This window comes from Triticum aestivum, chromosome 4A, assembly GCF_018294505.1.
Source record: "Triticum aestivum cultivar Chinese Spring chromosome 4A, IWGSC CS RefSeq v2.1, whole genome shotgun sequence".
In the NCBI taxonomy this organism is placed as follows: Eukaryota; Viridiplantae; Streptophyta; class Magnoliopsida; order Poales; family Poaceae; genus Triticum; species Triticum aestivum.
Genome location: NC_057803.1, coordinates 311,575,616 through 311,592,619, shown reverse-complemented (window position 1 = coordinate 311,592,619; position 17,004 = coordinate 311,575,616). Strand labels below are relative to the sequence as shown.

Genomic DNA, 17,004 nt, shown 5'->3' with positions numbered 1-17,004 from the left:
AAACGGTTTAGAAATGCGATCGAAATTACGATTCATGTTTTTTGTGCGAAGAAAAAACGGTTTTCAAAACTGCTCTTAAACCGCTTATAGTTTGCCAAAAATTTAAGTTGGGTCATAATATTGGTGTCCATAGTTTTCCAACGGTATATCGCAAGCCCCGTTTGGGCAATGTAGGCGGAAGTTCAACCGAGTTCACAGGGAAGTTCAAGGTACTACTAGCGGGGCAGGTCAGGTTGTGATCAGAATAGTGTTTATGTATATATATATATATATATATATATATATAGAGAGAGAGAGAGAGAGAGAGAGAGAGAGAGAGAGAGACTATTCTAATCCCATAACTAGAATAACTATTTGGATCACGGCTCGCCCTATATGGGCCCGATGAGATGTTCCGGAACTAGCCGAACTCCCATGATCCGTTCCTAACCCCGACCCCCTCGATCCCATCCCTAACCCCCCACTCCCTCGATCGGTGGCTACCTTCCTTGAATTAGGCCACCACCATCACCGCCCTCCAGAATCGCGCCACCACCGCGGCCGCCCTCCCGAAGCGCGCCACCACGGCCACCCCGCCCCACAGCGCAGCTCCCGGCCTCCCAGCGAGCCGCCGCCCCGCCCATCGCACCGCCTCCATTCCTCCCAGCGCGCTGCCGCCCTGCCCCATGGCGCCCAGCTGCTCCGCCCTCCACTGCCTGATCCCCGCCGCCCATCGGACCCGACGAGCAGTGCCACCCTTGGCCACAGATAGGGGCTGCAGCCTTCTCGGGGCCGCACCGTGACCTTCCCGGAGGGGCCACCGCGACCTTCCCCAGCTCCACCCTCCGTAGCGACTGCCGTCGGCGGCCTTATATCCATGCTGGAGCTGCCCCCCGCCTGGCTCCGGCCCCGCACAGCCCCCTTGATACGTCTCTAACGTATGTATAATTTTTGATTGTTCCATGCTATATTATATTCTGGTTTGGACATTATTGGGCTTTATTATACACTTTTATATTATTTTTGGGACTAACCTATTAACCGGAGGCCCAGCCCGGAATTGCTGTTTTTTTGCCTATTTTAGGGTTTCACAGAAAAAGAATATCAAACGGTGTCCAAACAGAATGAAACCTTCGGGAACGTGATTTTCAGAACGAACATGATCCAGAGGACTTGGACCCTACATCAAGACATCAACCAGGAGGCCACGAGGTAGGGGGCACACCTACCCCCTGGGCGCGCCCTCCACCCTCATGGTCCCCCTGTTGCTCCATCGACGTACTCCTTCCTCCTATATATACCTACGTACTCCCAAACTACCAGATACGGAGCCAAAACCCTAATTCCACCGCCGTGACTTTCTGTATCCACGAGATCCCATCTTGGGGCCTGTTCCGGAGATCCGCCAGAGGGGGCATCGATCACGGAGGGCTTCTACATCAACACCATAGCCCTTCTGATGAAGTGTGAGTAGTTTACCTCAGACCTACGGGTCCATAGTTATTAGCTAGATGGCTTCTTCTCTCTTTTTGGATCTCAACACAAAGTTCTCCCCCTCTCTTGTGGAGATCTATTCGATGTAATCTTCTTCTGCCGTGTGTTTGTTGAGACCGATGAATTGTGGGTTTATGATCAAGTTTATCTATGAACAATATTTGAATCTTCTCTGAATTCTTTTATGTATGATTGGTTATATTTGCAAGTCTCTTCGAATTATCAGTTTGGTTTGGCCTACTAGATTGATCTTTCTTGCAATGGGAGAAATGCTTAGCTTTGGGTTCAATCTTGCGGTGTCCTTTCCCAGTGACAGTAGGGGCAGCAAGGCACGTATTGTATTATTGCCATCGAGGATAACAAGATGGGGTTTATTTCATATTGCATGAGTTTATCCCTCTACATCATGTCATCTTGCTTAAAGTGTTACTCTGTTCTCTTGAACTTAATACTCTAGATGCATGTTGGATAGTGGTCGATATGTGGAGTAATAGTAGTACATGCAGGCAGGAGTCGGTCTACTTTTCTCGGACGTGATGCCTATATACATGATCATACCTATATATTGTCATAACTATGCTCAATTCTATCAATTTCTCAACAGTAATTTGTTTACCCGCCGTGAATACTTATGCTCTCGAGAGAAGCCACTAGTGAATCCTATGGCCCCCGGGTCTATCTTCCATCATATTAATCTTCTAATACTTAGTTATTTCCTTTGCCTTTTATGTTACTTTGCATTTTATCATAAAAATACCAAAAATATTATCTTATCATATCTATCAGATCTCACTCTCGTAATTGAGCATGTAGGGATTGACAACCCCTTATCATGTTGGTTGCGAGGATTTATTTGTTTGTGTAGGTACGAGGGACTCGTGCGTGACCTCCTACTGGATTGATACCTTGGTTCTCAAAAACTGAGGGAAATACTTACGCTACTCTGCTGCATCACCCTTTCCTCTTCAAGGGAAAACCAACGCAAGTGCTCAAGAGGTAGCAAGAAGGATTTCTGGCGCCATTGCCGGGGAGGTCTATGCAAAAGTCAACATACCAAGAACCCATCACAACTCTTATCTCCCGCATTACATTATTTGCCATTTGCCTCTCGTTTGCCTCTCCCCCACTTCACCCTTGCCATTTTATTTGCCCTCTCTCTCTCTATCCTCCCTCTCTTTCTCTATTTGCCTCTTTTTGCCCGTTCCTTGTTTGCTTGTGTGTTGGATTGCTTGCTTGTCACGATGGCTCGAGATAACACTAAATTGTGTGACTTTACCAACACCAACAGCAATGATTTTATTAGCGCTCCTATTGCTCGTCTTACCGATGCTGAATCTTGTGAAATTAATGCTGACTTGTTGAATCTTGTCATGAAAGATCCGTTTTCCGGTCTTCCTAGTGAAGATGCCGCTACCCATCTAAATAGCTGCGTTGATTTGTGTGATATGCAAAAGAATAAATATGTGGATAATGATATTGTTAAATTGAAGCTATTTCCTTTTTCGCTTAGAGATCGTGCTAAAGCTTGGTTTTCGTCTTTGCCTAAAAATAGTATTGATTCGTGGAATAAGTACAAAGATTCTTTTATCTCTAAGTATTTTCCTCCCGCTAAGATCATCTCTCTTAGAAATGATATTATGAATTTTAAGCAACTTGATCATGAACATGTTGCACAAGCTTGGGATAGGATGAAATTAATGATACGTAATTGCCCTACGCATGGTTTGAATTTGTGGATGATTATACAAAAAATTTATGCCGGATTGAATTTTGCTTCTAGAAATCTTTTAGATTTGGCCGCGGGAGGCACTTTTATGGAAATCACTTTAGGAGAAGCTACTAAACTACTAGATAATATTATGGTTAATTATTCTCAATGGCACACTAAAAGATCTACTAATAAGAAAGTGCATGCGATAGAAGAAATTAATGTTTTGAGTGGAAAGATGGATGAACTTATGAAATTATTTGCTAATAAAAGTGTTTCCTCTAATCCTAATGATATTCCTTTGTCTACTTTGATTGAGAATAATAACGAATCTATGGATGTGAATTTTGTTGGTAGGAACAATTTTGGTAACAACGCATATAGAGGAAACTTTAACCCTAGGCCGTATCCTAGTAATTCCTCTAATAATTATGGTAATTCCTACAACAATTCTTATGGAAATTATAATAGTATGCCCTCTTATTTTGAATCTAATATTAAAGAATTTATTACTTCGCAAAAGAATTTCAATGCTTTATTAAAGAAAAATTGCTTAAGATTGATGAGTTGGCTAGGAACGTTGATAGAATTTCTCTTGATGTTGATTCTTTGAAACTTAGATCTATTCCACCTAAGCATGATATCAATGAGTCTCTCTAAGCCATGAGAATTTCCATTGATGAGTGCAAAGAAAGAACCGCTAGGATGCATGCTAAGAAATATTGTTTTATAAAAGCGTGTTCTTCTAGTTTCCATGATAATAAGATGAAGATCTAAAAGTTATTAATGTGTCCCCTATTAAATATTTGTTTTGCAATATGAATCTTGATAATAATGGGACTGAATATGATCCACCTTTACCTAGACGGCGTTCCAAAAATTCGGAGTCTTTAGATCTTGATGCTAAAATTGTTAAAAGTGGGATTAAAGAAGTCAAAACTTTAAATATTGATGAACCCACTATTTTGGATTTCAAGGAATTTAATTATGACAATTGCTCTTTGATAGATTGTATTTCCTTGTTGCAATCCGTGCTAAATTCTCCTCATGCTTATAGTCAAAATAAAGCTTTTACTAAACATATCGTTGATGCTTTGATGCAATCTTATGAAGAAAAACTTGAGTTGGAAGTTTCTATCCCTAGAAAACTTTATGATGAGTGGGAACCTAATATTAAAATTAAAATTAAAGATCATGAATTCTATGCTTTGTGTGATTTGGGTGCTAGTGTTTCCACGATTCCAAAGACTTTGTGTGATTTGTTAGGTTTACGTGATTTTGATTATTGCTCTTTAAACTTGCACCTAACGGATTCCACTATTAAGAAACCTATGGGAAGAATTAATGATGTTCTTATTGTTGCAAATAGGAATTATGTTCCCATAGATTTTATTGTTCTTGACATAGATTGCAATCCTTCATGTCCTATTATTCTTGGTAGACCTTTCCTTAGAACGATTGGTGCAATTATTGATATGAAGGAAATGAATATTAGATTCCAATTTCCATTAAGGAAAGGCATGGAACACTTCCCTAGAAAGAAAATTAAATTACCTTATGAATCTATTATGAGAGCCACTTATGAATTGCCTACCAAAGATGGCAACACCTAGATTTATCCTTGCTTTTTATGCCTAGCTAGGGGCGTTAAACGATAGCACTTGTTGGGAGGCAACCCAATTTTATTTTTATTCCTTGATTTTTCTCATGTTTAGTAATAAATAATTTATCTAGCCTCTGTTTTGGTTGTTTTTTGTGTTTAATTAGTGTTTGTGCCAAGTAGAACCGTTGGGAAGACTTGGGGAAAGTCTTGTTAATCTTGCTGTAAAAAACAAAAAAATTAGCACTCACGAGAACTGCTGCCATTTTTATTTAGAAAGTTCTATTTAGTTAATTATTTTTTCAGATGATTAATAGATAAATTCCCCATGTCCAGCAATTTATTTTAGAATTTTTGGGGTTCCAGATCTTGCGTTAGCTACAGATTACTACAGACTGTTCTGTTCTTGACAGATTCTGTTTTTCATGTGTTGTTTGCTTATTTTGATGAATCTATGGCTAGTAAAATAGTTTATAAACCATAGAAAAGTTGGAATACAGTAGGTTTAACACTAATATAAATAAAGAATGAGTTCATTACAGTACCTTGAAGTGGTATTTTTTTTCTTTGGCTAACGGAGCTCACGAGATTTTCTACTTTAAGTTTTGTGTTGTGAAGTTTTCAAGTTTTGGGTAAAGATTTGATGGATTATGGAACGAGGAGTGACAAGAGCCTAAGATTGGCGATTCCCATGGAACCCCCAATATAATCTAAGGACACCTAAAAGCCAAAGCTTGGGGATGACCCCGAAGGCATCCCCTCTTTCGTCTACTTCTATCGGTAACTTTACTTGGAGCTATATTTTTATTTACCACATGATATGTGTTTTGCTTGGAGCGTCTTGTATTATTTGAGTCTTTATTTTTTTTAGTTTTCCACAATCATCCTTGCTGCACACACCTTTTTGTGAGAGACACACATGAGTTGGAAATTATTAGAATACTCTATGTGCTTCACTTATATCTTTTGAGTTATATAGTTTTTGCTCTAGTGTTTCACTAATATCTTTTAGAGCACGGTGGCAGATTTGTTTTATAGTAACCATTGTTCTCTCATGCTTCACTTAGATTATTTTTGAGAGTCCTACAAAACAGCATGGTAATTTGCTTTAATTATTTGAGGCATTCAAGATTAATAAATAAAATTTTCTTATGAGTGTGTTGAATACTATGAGAAGTTTGAAACTTGATAATTGTTTTCAGATATGGATATGGTGATATTAGAGTCGTGCTAGTTGAGTAGTTGTGAATTTGAGAAATGCTTGTGTTGAAGTTAGTGATTGCCGTAGCATGCATGTATGATGAACCGTTATGTTAAGAAGTCGGAGCATGATGTATTTATTGATTGTCCTCCTTATGAGTGGCGGTCGGGGACGAGCGATGGTCTTTTCCTACCAATCTATCCCCCTAGGAGCATGCGCGTAGTACTTTGCTTCCATAACTAATAGATTTTTGCAATAAGTATGTGAGTTCTTTATGACTAATGTTGAGTCCATGGATTATAGGCACTCTCACCCTTCGACCATTGCTAGCCTCTCTAATACCGCACACCTTTCACCGGTATCATATACCCACCATATACCTTCCTCAAAAAAGCCACCATACCTACCTATCATGGCATTTCCATAGCCATTCCGAGATATATTGCCATGCAACTTTCCACCGTTCCGTTTATCCTGACACGCTCCATCATTGTCATATTTCTTTGCATGATCATGTAGTTGACATTTTAGTAGTGGCAAAGCCACCGTTCATAATTCTTTCATATAAGTCACTCATGCATCATTGCTATTCCGGTACACCGCCGGAGGCATTCATATAGAGTCATACTTTGTTCTAGTATCGAGTTTTAATCATTGAGTTGTAAATAAATAGAAGTGTGATGATCATCATTCATAGAGTATTGTCCCAAATAAAAAAGGCCAAAGATATAAAAAAGAAGGCCCAAAAAAATAAAAAAAGGGCAATACTACTATCCTTTTTCCACACTTGTGCTTCAAAGTAGCACCATGATCTTCATGATAGAGAGTCTCCTTTGTTATCACTTTCATATACTAGTGGGAATTTTTCATTATAGAACTTGGCTTGTATATTCCAACAATGGGCTTCCTCAAAATGCCCTAGGTCTTCGTGAGCAAGCAAGTTGGATGCACACCCACTCAGTTTCTTTTTGTTGAGCTTTCATATATTTATAGCTCTAGTGCATCCGTTGCATGGCAATCCCTACTCACTCACATTGATATCTATTGATGGGCATCTCCATAGCCCGTTGATACGCCTAGTTGATGTGAGACTATCTTCTCCCTTTTTGTCTCCTCCACAACCACCATTCTATTCCACCTATAGTGCAATGTCCATGGCTCACGCTCATGTATTGCGTGAAAATTGAAAAGGTTTGAGAAGATTAAATACTTTTTCATCGGGGTTGTCATCGGGGTTGTGCATGATTTGAATACTTTGTGTGGTGAAGATGGAGCATAGCCAGACTATATGATTTTGTAGGGATAACTTTCTTTGGCCATGTTATTTTGAAGAGAAATAATTGCTTAGTTAGTACGATTGAAGTATTATTATTTCGATGTCAATATTAAACTTTTGTATTGAATCTTCCGGATCTGAATATTCATACCACAATTAAGAGAATTACATTGAAATTATGCCAAGTAGCATTCCACATAAAAAATTCTATTTCAATTACCTACTCGAGGACAAGCAGGAATTAAGCTTGGGGATGCTTGATATGTCTCCAATGTATCTATAATTTTTTATTGTTCCATGCTATATTATATTCTGTTTTGGACATTATTGGGCTTTATTATACACTTTTATATTATTTTTGGGACAAACCTATTAACCGGAGGCCCAGCCCAGAATTGCTGTTTTTTTGCCTATTTTACGGTTTAGCAGAAAAAGAATATCAAACGGAGTCCAAACGGAATGAAACCTTTGGGAACGTGATTTTTGTAATGAACATGATCCAGAGGACTTGGACCCTACGTCAAGACATCAACCAGGAGGCCACGAGGTAGGGGGCGCGGCTACCACCCCTGGGCGCACCCTCCACCCTCGTGGGCCCCCTGTTGCTCCACCGACGTACTCCTTCCTCCTATATATACCTACATACCCCCAAACTACCAGATACGGAGCCAAAACCCTAATTCCACCTCCGTGAATTTCTGTATCCACGAGATCCCATCTTGGGGCATGTTCCGGATCTCCACCGGAGGGGGCATCGATCACGGAGGGCTTCTACATCAACACCATAGCCCTTCCGATGAAGTGTGAGTAGTTTACCTCAGACCTACGGGTCCATAGTTATTAACTAGATGGCTTCTTCTCTCTTTTTGGATGTCAATACAAAGTTTTCCCCCTCTCTTGTGGAGATCTATTCAATGTAATCTTCTTTTGCGGTGTGTTTGTTGAGACTGATGAATTGTGGGTTTATGATCAAGTTTATCTATGAACAATATTTGAATCTTCTCTGAATTCTTTTATGTATGATTGGTTATCTTTGCAAGTCTCTTTGAATTACCAGTTTGGTTTGGCCTACTAGATGATCTTTCTTGCAATTGGATAAGTGCTTAGTTTTGGGTTCAATTTTGCGGTGTCCTTTCCCAGTGACAGTAGGGGCAGCAAGGCACGTATTGTATTGTTGCCATCGAGGATAACAAGATGGGGTTTATTTCATATTGGATGAGTTTATCCCTCTACATCATGTCATCCTGCTTAAAGCGTTACTCTATTCTCTTGAACTTAATACTCGAGATGCATGCTGGATAGCGGTCGATGTGTGGAGTAATAGTAGTAGATGCAGGCAAGAGTCGGTCTACTTGTCTCAGACGTGATGCCTATATACATGATCATACCTAGATATTCTCATAACTATGCTCAATTCTGTCAATTTCTCAACAATAATTTGTTTACCCACTGTGAATACATATGCTCTCGAGAGAAGCCACTAGTGAGACCTATGGCCCCCGGGTCTATCTTCCATCATATTAATCTTCCAATACTTAGTTATTTCCTTTGCCTTTTATTTTACTTTGCATTTTATCATAAAAATACCAAAAATATTATCTTATCATATCTATCAGATCTCACTCTCGTAAGTGACCATGTACGGATTGACAACCCCTTATCGCGTTGGTTGCGAGCATTTATTTGTTTGTGTAGGTACGAGGGACTCGTGCGTGGGCTCCTACTGGATTGATACCTTGGTTCTCAAAAACTGAGGGAAATACTTACGCTACTCTGCTGCATCACCCTTTCCTCTTCAAGGGAAAACCAACGCAAGTGCTCAAGAGGTAGCACCCCTCACCTGGATTTGGCCCCGGCTGCCATGCCACCCCCACGCCTGGGTCCGGCTGCTGCAGTGCACTTGCCCCACTCCTAGGTCCGGCAGCCGCGCCGCCCCCGCTCCTGGGTCCAACCATCAGCACCCCCACCCCCTGGCACACGACCGTCGGTCCCCAAGCACACCGCCCAAGTGCCCACACCCCATCCCCCGACATTATCCTGCCTCGTTGGCGCACCATGGATGTCTTCCTCTTCTGCCTAGAACTTCTTCTCCAACCTCTTGCCTTGTCGGTGTTCCATTCATTCCGCTCAACATGGCTCTTCAGGTACGGCCAAGATTCAATCCCCTGGATTTCTCTTAGGAATCAAGATGAATTTTATCTTCTCTGTATCTGATTTGCGCCTAATCTTGGTTCTTGGATTGGGTGTGGATGGTTGGGGAGGACGACGAGGACCTCAAGAACCACAGGGAGCTCCTGCCTCTCTCCAAGCTCCAAGGTGCGAATGATGATCCTCAGTTTCTTGGATTGTTGGTGTGTCCCCTATTTGTTTGGGTAAAAAATGCCTCTTTTGGCTGAATATATACGAGCTTTTATTCATTGGATGTCGTGGCCTTAGTCAGCACTTTTAGGTGACGACGCCCTCATGTAACTGCTTGAACAGAGGGTGACTTGCCATCATTCTTGATTATCCTCTGTCGATTCGAACTATACAATTTATGTTCCTCACCCAAAGAAGTAACTGCTGGGTGTGGACACCTGACTAATAAGACGAGTAGAACAAGGGAATGTTTTAAGTTCGCTATTAGCTTTGAAAATTATCATTTTGAAAAAAAATAAAAAACGGCCCGGTATCTGAATCCACTTTTCCATAAACATGGTGTCTAGAAGCTGGGCTCGGTTCCGTAAACATGGTATACTCTGCTAAGCAGCTTCCAACACTTGCCCTATCTTCTTTTAGAGATTGGTGTGTTATATTGGCATTTGGACCCAAAGAAGCCCGAAAGCGAAGCATAGCTAGCGAAGATCCGCAAAGACAGAGGATATAACTACATGGTTTGTGACTCCCACCAACTCTCAGTTCCTCTTTGCTTCTCTTTAACCGTGCACACCTTGTGTATGTAATATGATAGTAGTGCACATGCATCACTTGCTGAAGGATTATCTCGATATATGCCCTAGAAAGTTAGCAAACTTTGAGGAGAAGCTCAAGAATTTCTTCACAGAGCACATGCATGCCGACGAAGAGACCCGCGATAGCTTGGAAGGCGGCGGGTACCTTGATGTGCGTGACAAGGATGAAAAGTGGGTTTGGATCTGGATAAAAGAAGGGGATATGATTGTGTTGCCGGCTGGAATTTATCATCGGTTCACCCTCGACGCCGCCAACCATGTGAAGGTACTAACTGGGATCTTTTATGTGTTTTACTGCTAAAGAGTTGTTGCGGTGATTATTTTTTGCATCACATTTTGCATAGAAATATGAATCTGTTTTGTCAACCAAGCTAATTGAAAGCATGAGTTAGGCACTAGATTAGAGGACATCCGTAGAACCATCAAAAAGAAGCGCAAGTCGCAAAACGGATCAACAAGATGGTTGACAACTAATTATTCATGTAATGCTACTTGGTGAGGACCACTAAGGAAAAACAATACAATGATGAACTAGCAGCATCACATTCACGGATCAGATGTACGACACGAGTTGGCCAATCTGGGTAGTGTACTCAAGTTTAGCAGAAAGTGTGCTCTCGTAGGATGCAGAAACAAGGTTCATTTTCAGCCGGTAATTAGAGAACTGTGCTGTTAAACAACATCTATAAGCAATTAAAATGAGACGGTGTATATATGTAGAAGTTCTATCTTGCATCAGATATAAATTGGGTCCTTATCAAACTTAACACATTCTGATGCCTTGTCTTGCACAGCTCATGAAGCTCTTCCTCGGAGAACCAGTGTGGATAGCACACAACCGGCCTTAGGAGGACCATCCGGTGAGGCAAGAGTATGTGAAGAGGCTAACGGACAACAATGTTGGTCTTGCTCTGGCGGCACACTGAAGTTTGTTTGTGATTCCTCAACAATGTATTATAAACACCCATGCATGGACATATACATACACTTGGATGAAACTGTGTTGTAATCTTGAATATGCAGGTGGCCTCGCTAGCGCACCATGGACGTCTCCGCTGCTGGCAAACGGCAAAAAAATGATTGGCCGATCTAGTCGAGCAAGATGTGGAAGAACAACTCGACTTGTGTATGCTTTTTTATCTAATATGGCTGATTGTACCGCCGCCGCTATTTTTAGTTTTTTGCTCACATGCACTATATTTGTTTGATGTAATGCCTGAGAACTAGCCTGGGAATAGATGCAGTATGTTGCTGGAGTTTGTGCAACTTTTAGTCAAATAGAAAATTTTGATGAAATGCACGCAGTTGTTGTTCGGCAGTGAAATTCATAGTCTTTGCAGTACCCAGTTAACGTTTTCGAAGTTTAACACTGCAAAAAGAATGAAAGTAAATATACTATACTTTGAAAAATAAAATGGAACACCAGAATCATATGGTGCTGTTCATATATAACCAAGAGAGGAGTTCAAAGAATCTTAACTTGTTGCATTTCATAAAAAAACAGTGGAAAAGCATGAACTAGCTAGGTGTCCTAGTTCAAATATGTACCATATCATCAACTTGAAACAGTATGTCATTCGCAAAAACATTTGGGGAGAATATGAATAAGTGTGATATTATTGCATTAAAAATAGAGTTTTAAAAAAACTCACGAGGATGTTGATATTTTAAAATTCCAGAAGTTCAAAAAAAAATTGATCACGAAGTTCAAATGAAAAGGAGGAACATTTCAAAAGAATTTCTAAAAAAATGGTTTTCCCATTCTAAAAAAACTAGAAGTTCAAATTAAAATAGTGGTGAGGTCCAATGTTTATAAAAAAGGGGTTTCCCCATTACTAACCAATAAATTTAAGAAATTCAAATTTAAAAATGGTAAAGTTAGATGTCTATTAAAAATTTACATTTTTCTCATTAGTAAAAGAATAAAACCAAGATGTACAAATTTAAAAAATGGTGATGTCTATAAAAAAGGAATTTGAGCAAAGAATGATTTCTCACATTAAAAAATGATTTCAAATTAAAAATAATGGTGTAGTCGAAAGTTAAAAAAAATCCAAAATTTAACATTTCAAAATTAATAATAGCCTAGAAGTTCAATTTAGAATAACAAATCATTCGATTTTCACCGTTTAAAAAAACCCGAGAAGTTCGGTTCAAGAAACCTAAGAAGTTCAAATTTTAAAACAGAGATTTTCCTTGCAGCTAAACCAATAAAAATCGAGAAGTTCAAATAAAATAACGAAGAAGTATACGGAAAAATCAAATTATTTCCGTTTCTAGGAAAAATAAAAGTAGGAAATTTTAATTTTAAAATTTATCTTTGATGCTTATTTGAAAACATAGTTTTTCAAATAAAAAAGATGAAGTTCAAACTGAAATAACAAAGAAGTTCAAAATTTACTAAAACCTAGGATTTACGTGTTCAAAAAGTAAAAAACACAACTCCATTTTTTGCATTTTTTAAAACAACTCATCAACGAAAAATGGTGAAGTTCAAATAATATATAAATGATTTTCCCTATTTTAAAAAAACAAGGAGTTCAAATTAAAATAATGGAGTGGTCCGATGATTTAAAAAAATAGAATTTTCCCTTTACTAACAAAAAACTAAGAAGTTCAAATTTTAAAAATGGCAAAGTTTGACGCCAATAAAAAATCAGTTTTTTCTCGTCATTAAATGAATAAAACTCAGAAGTTCAAATTTTAGAACATCTTGATGGTTAGATGTGTGTTAAAACCATGTGAGTGCATGTGTGTAGGTGTGTGGCAACATAAAAGTTCAGATGAGGAAAAGGTAATAAAATGAAACCTAAAAATGTTCAATGCAACAAGTTCCCAAAAGAAAAGGGAACACACCATCGAAATATCCACATGGCTAGGAAAATGAAAAAAGCTGATTTTCCCCATTCTATAAAAACTAGAAGTTCAAATTAAAAATAATAACACGGTATCATTTTTTTAATAAATAAAAAAAATCCCATTACTAACCAATAAAACTAAGAAGTTCAAATTTCAAAAAAGGTGAAGTTCGATGTCTATAAAAAATTCAGATTTTTCACATTATGAAAAAATAAAACCAAGAAGTTCAAATTTTAAAACAAAGAGGTTCAAAAAACTCGATTTTCCTCGTTACTAAATAATAAAACTAAGAAGTTCAAATTAAAATAACAGAGAAGTTCAAAGTTGATAAGAACCTCAAATTCTCGTTCTAAAGAATAACTAATAAGTTCAAATTAAAATAAGGGAACAACAAAAAAGTTTTAAAAAGATTTTCCCCGTTTTTTAAAAACTTCGGATTTTCCATGATACTAAAGATCAAACCAAGAAGTTCAATTTAAAAAAACAGAGTAATTCAATGTACATTAAAAACTCAATTTTTCTCGTTACTAAAGAATAAAACCAAGAAGTTCAATTTAAAAATGTGGAGAAGTTTGATATTTCATTAAAAACTCGCATTTTTTGGTTACTAAAGAATAAAACAAATAAGTTCAATTCAAAATAACGAAGAAGTTTGATATTTCTAACGAAACTACAATTTTCATATTTCTAAAAATACATAAACGAAATTCAAATAAAAAAGTTAGAGCGGTTCAATATAGAAGTTCGGTGATTATAGAAAACTCAGATTTTCCTCGTTATTAAAGAATGGAAACAAGAAGTTCAAAAATAAAAAACAAGAAGTTCAACTTTTAAAAATGGACCGCTTTCAAAATTTCATAAAAAGGATTGAGAAATAAAACCAGGAAGTCCATATTAAAAAGATGGAGAAGTTCGATGATGGTAGAAACTCAGATTTTCCTTGTTATTAAAGAATGGAAACAAGAAGTTTAAAAATAAAATAACAAGAAGTTCAACTTTTAAAATAGAGCGCTTCAAAATTCATAAAAAGGGATTAAGAAAATCCGATTAAAAATTCTTAAAAAAAACTCAGATATTTTCATGTAACCAAGACAAGTTTAGATTGATAACTGCCAGAAGTTCACGTACTACATGATGTGCATTTTGTATTAAAAAGGAACAAAAAACAAAGGCTAAAAGTTTTTTTGTTATAAGTTCAAGTCCTCCATCGAAGAAAGTCAAAAAATTTATTGTGGGAGAGGTTTGTACAAAAGAAATATAATTTGTGTAGCACTGACAAATGGATGAGAAAATTACAAAAGAAAATAGTTCACAAAAGTTCAACGTGGAAACAGCCGGAAGTTCAACTACTACAGTGAATGAATTTTAGATGAAAAACTTTTAAAATCGTCATGAGTATGAAAAAACGATCAACAGGGGGAAGTTGCGTGTTTACTACATCTTTCCACCAATATATCACTTGCTCAATTCCGGTGAGTGGATGGAGAGGTACGAGTAGTGGATGGAGAGCTACAAGCAAAAATACACATGAAAAACAGAGTGAAGTTCAAGTAGACATGCCGAGAAGTTCAGGTTCTTCACGTGGTGCATTTTCGAAGGATCTGTTTCGCGATAAAGGCAAAACGAATGATCTCACCATTTTTGAAATTACTTGAAAACAGCTAGGAATCACAGAAAACAAGAAACATAAAGAAGTTTCGCATTTTCCTTAGCTTTTCAATGGTATATTATTTGTCCCATTCCGATAAAGTTTGTAGAAATTATGGCGAAAATACTTTTTAGCCATTTTCAAAATTGATTTAAAACAGTAAGGAATTGGGAGAAACAATATATAACAAAAAGTTTCGCATTTCCTCAAGCTTTCCAACGCCATATCATTTGCTGCATTCGGACATACGGTTTAAAAATAGATCGAAAATACGAACTCTGTTGAACTTGTACCGTTTTCTAAATTAATCTTAAACCTTTCAAAATTGCGAAAACTTTCTACATGAGAAAGTAGATCATTTTCATAAGCTTTCCAAAGCCATATCACTTTCCTCAATTGGATTAGCCGTCTAGAAATGACATCGAAAATACGAACTCGGCTGTTCGGTTTCGAAATTTTACGATTTACCAAATTACTCTTTAACCGTAGGGAATTAGAGAAAACTTTCAACATGTGGAAGGAGCGGTTTTACAGTAGCTTTCCAACGCCATATTATTTTCCTCATTCCGATAAACAATTTAGAAATGCGATCGAAAATACGATTCACAGTTTTTGTTTGAAGAAAAAACGGTTTTCAAACTGCTCTTAAACTGTTTACATTTTGCTAAAAAATTAACTTGACTCATGATACTGCTGTCCATAGATTTCCAATGGTATATCGCTAGCCACATTTGGGCAACATTGGTGGAAGTTCAACCTAGCACTCGAAGAAGTTCGGGTCGAACAACTCAGGCAGTAAAATTGCAAAAAACACAATTTCATCACGACCCGAGAGCAAAATCTGCCAACGAGCGAGATTCCTATTTAAAACTGGTATTTAGTTGCTAAAAAACATTTCTAGATTACACTAACATCATATAGAACACGACTAAGAAGAATAATTTGCGGGGGAAGCCACGGTTGCGAAGATAGCCTGAAGGTCGGGTTCGTACAGAGGGAAGTTCAGGCGCGTTACTCAGGCAGGTCAGGTTGTGATCAGAATATTATTCTGATCCCGTGATTAGAATAGTGTTATATATATATATATATATATATATAGTGAGTGGTTAGGTTAGGGGCTATTTGGTCCCTCTGATCGTAATCGGACGGTCCGAGAAAAAATAGGCTAGGAGAGTCCACCAAAGAACCAGTGATATTTTAGGTATGTTTGGAGATGAATCGGACCCATCGGTAACGACAACCTCGTTCAGGTAAGTTTCGTACAAGTTGCGAGGAGGGGAAAAGTGGGTTGTGTAGAGATGTGAGGCGGTCGTGTGCAAGTGTGCTTAGTCTCGGAACGGTTAACAAAAACAACGAAGAGAAGCGGCAACTACTAACAGATGCAAGATTTGAAAAAAAACATCCGGATGCAATGCACATGATGCTATGTTGAAATGCAACAAACAAATAAACACACAGCGACAATGATAGACATGGAAGGCGTCTTGAGTGTCGGTCTCGGGTCATCACAACACTCCTCCACTTACAACAGATCTCGCCCCGAGATCTAGGGATGACAAACGGTAGAGGAAGAGAAGAGGTAAAACTAAGTTTCTCCTTTGACAAATGAGTGAAACCAACAAACCTTAAAGGTTAGACAATTCCAAGGAAAGAATACAATGGAGATGAACGAAGTTGAAAACAGTCCGTTAGAAAAGAGGAACAAGGAACATTGCAAAAACCTTGTAGGTTGAAAGACATGAAACAAGAGCTTCATGAACCAAAAGAATATGACCACACCGGTATAATGAGATAACCAAGGAACATGATTGACAGAATTTGGACAGCACTCCAGTCAAACATGGAAGGAATAGAACCTGAACTTGACAAGATGAGATGATACTTCGAGAAGGGCAACAACACAATGCCTCCGAAACAAATGAAAGAGTGGAATGAAAAGAACGGAGAATAACATGTAATTTGGAAGAGTAACATTACAAAGAAGGGTTGAATGGAGTTGTTGGAAAATCAACAATGAGAGGAATAAGATTTATTGTGGGTTTGTGGAAAACATCTCAAAAGTTGAGGTGAAGTTCTCCCACTAACAAAACAATTGATTTGATTGAGAGCACCAAAGAGATGAAAAACTTCTTCCAGCAAGATGATAAAGAGATAACTTCAATCATTGTTAAGCACCCCAATTAGCAACATTCCTTAGGGAAGGCTTTAGGGGAAATCTTTACCAAGATAACTCCACGAAGAGATTGATGGATTTAAAATACCTCATTCTTGACAACATGTGAATCAAG

General features: G+C 38.2%; 1 pseudogene; it reads left to right on the top strand.

Moving 5' to 3' along the window:
- The first annotated feature begins 665 nt into the window (after positions 1 to 665).
- On the top strand, positions 666 to 11,135 carry LOC123083801 (1,2-dihydroxy-3-keto-5-methylthiopentene dioxygenase 4-like; annotated as a pseudogene).
- Positions 11,136 to 17,004: the final 5,869 nt, after the last annotated feature.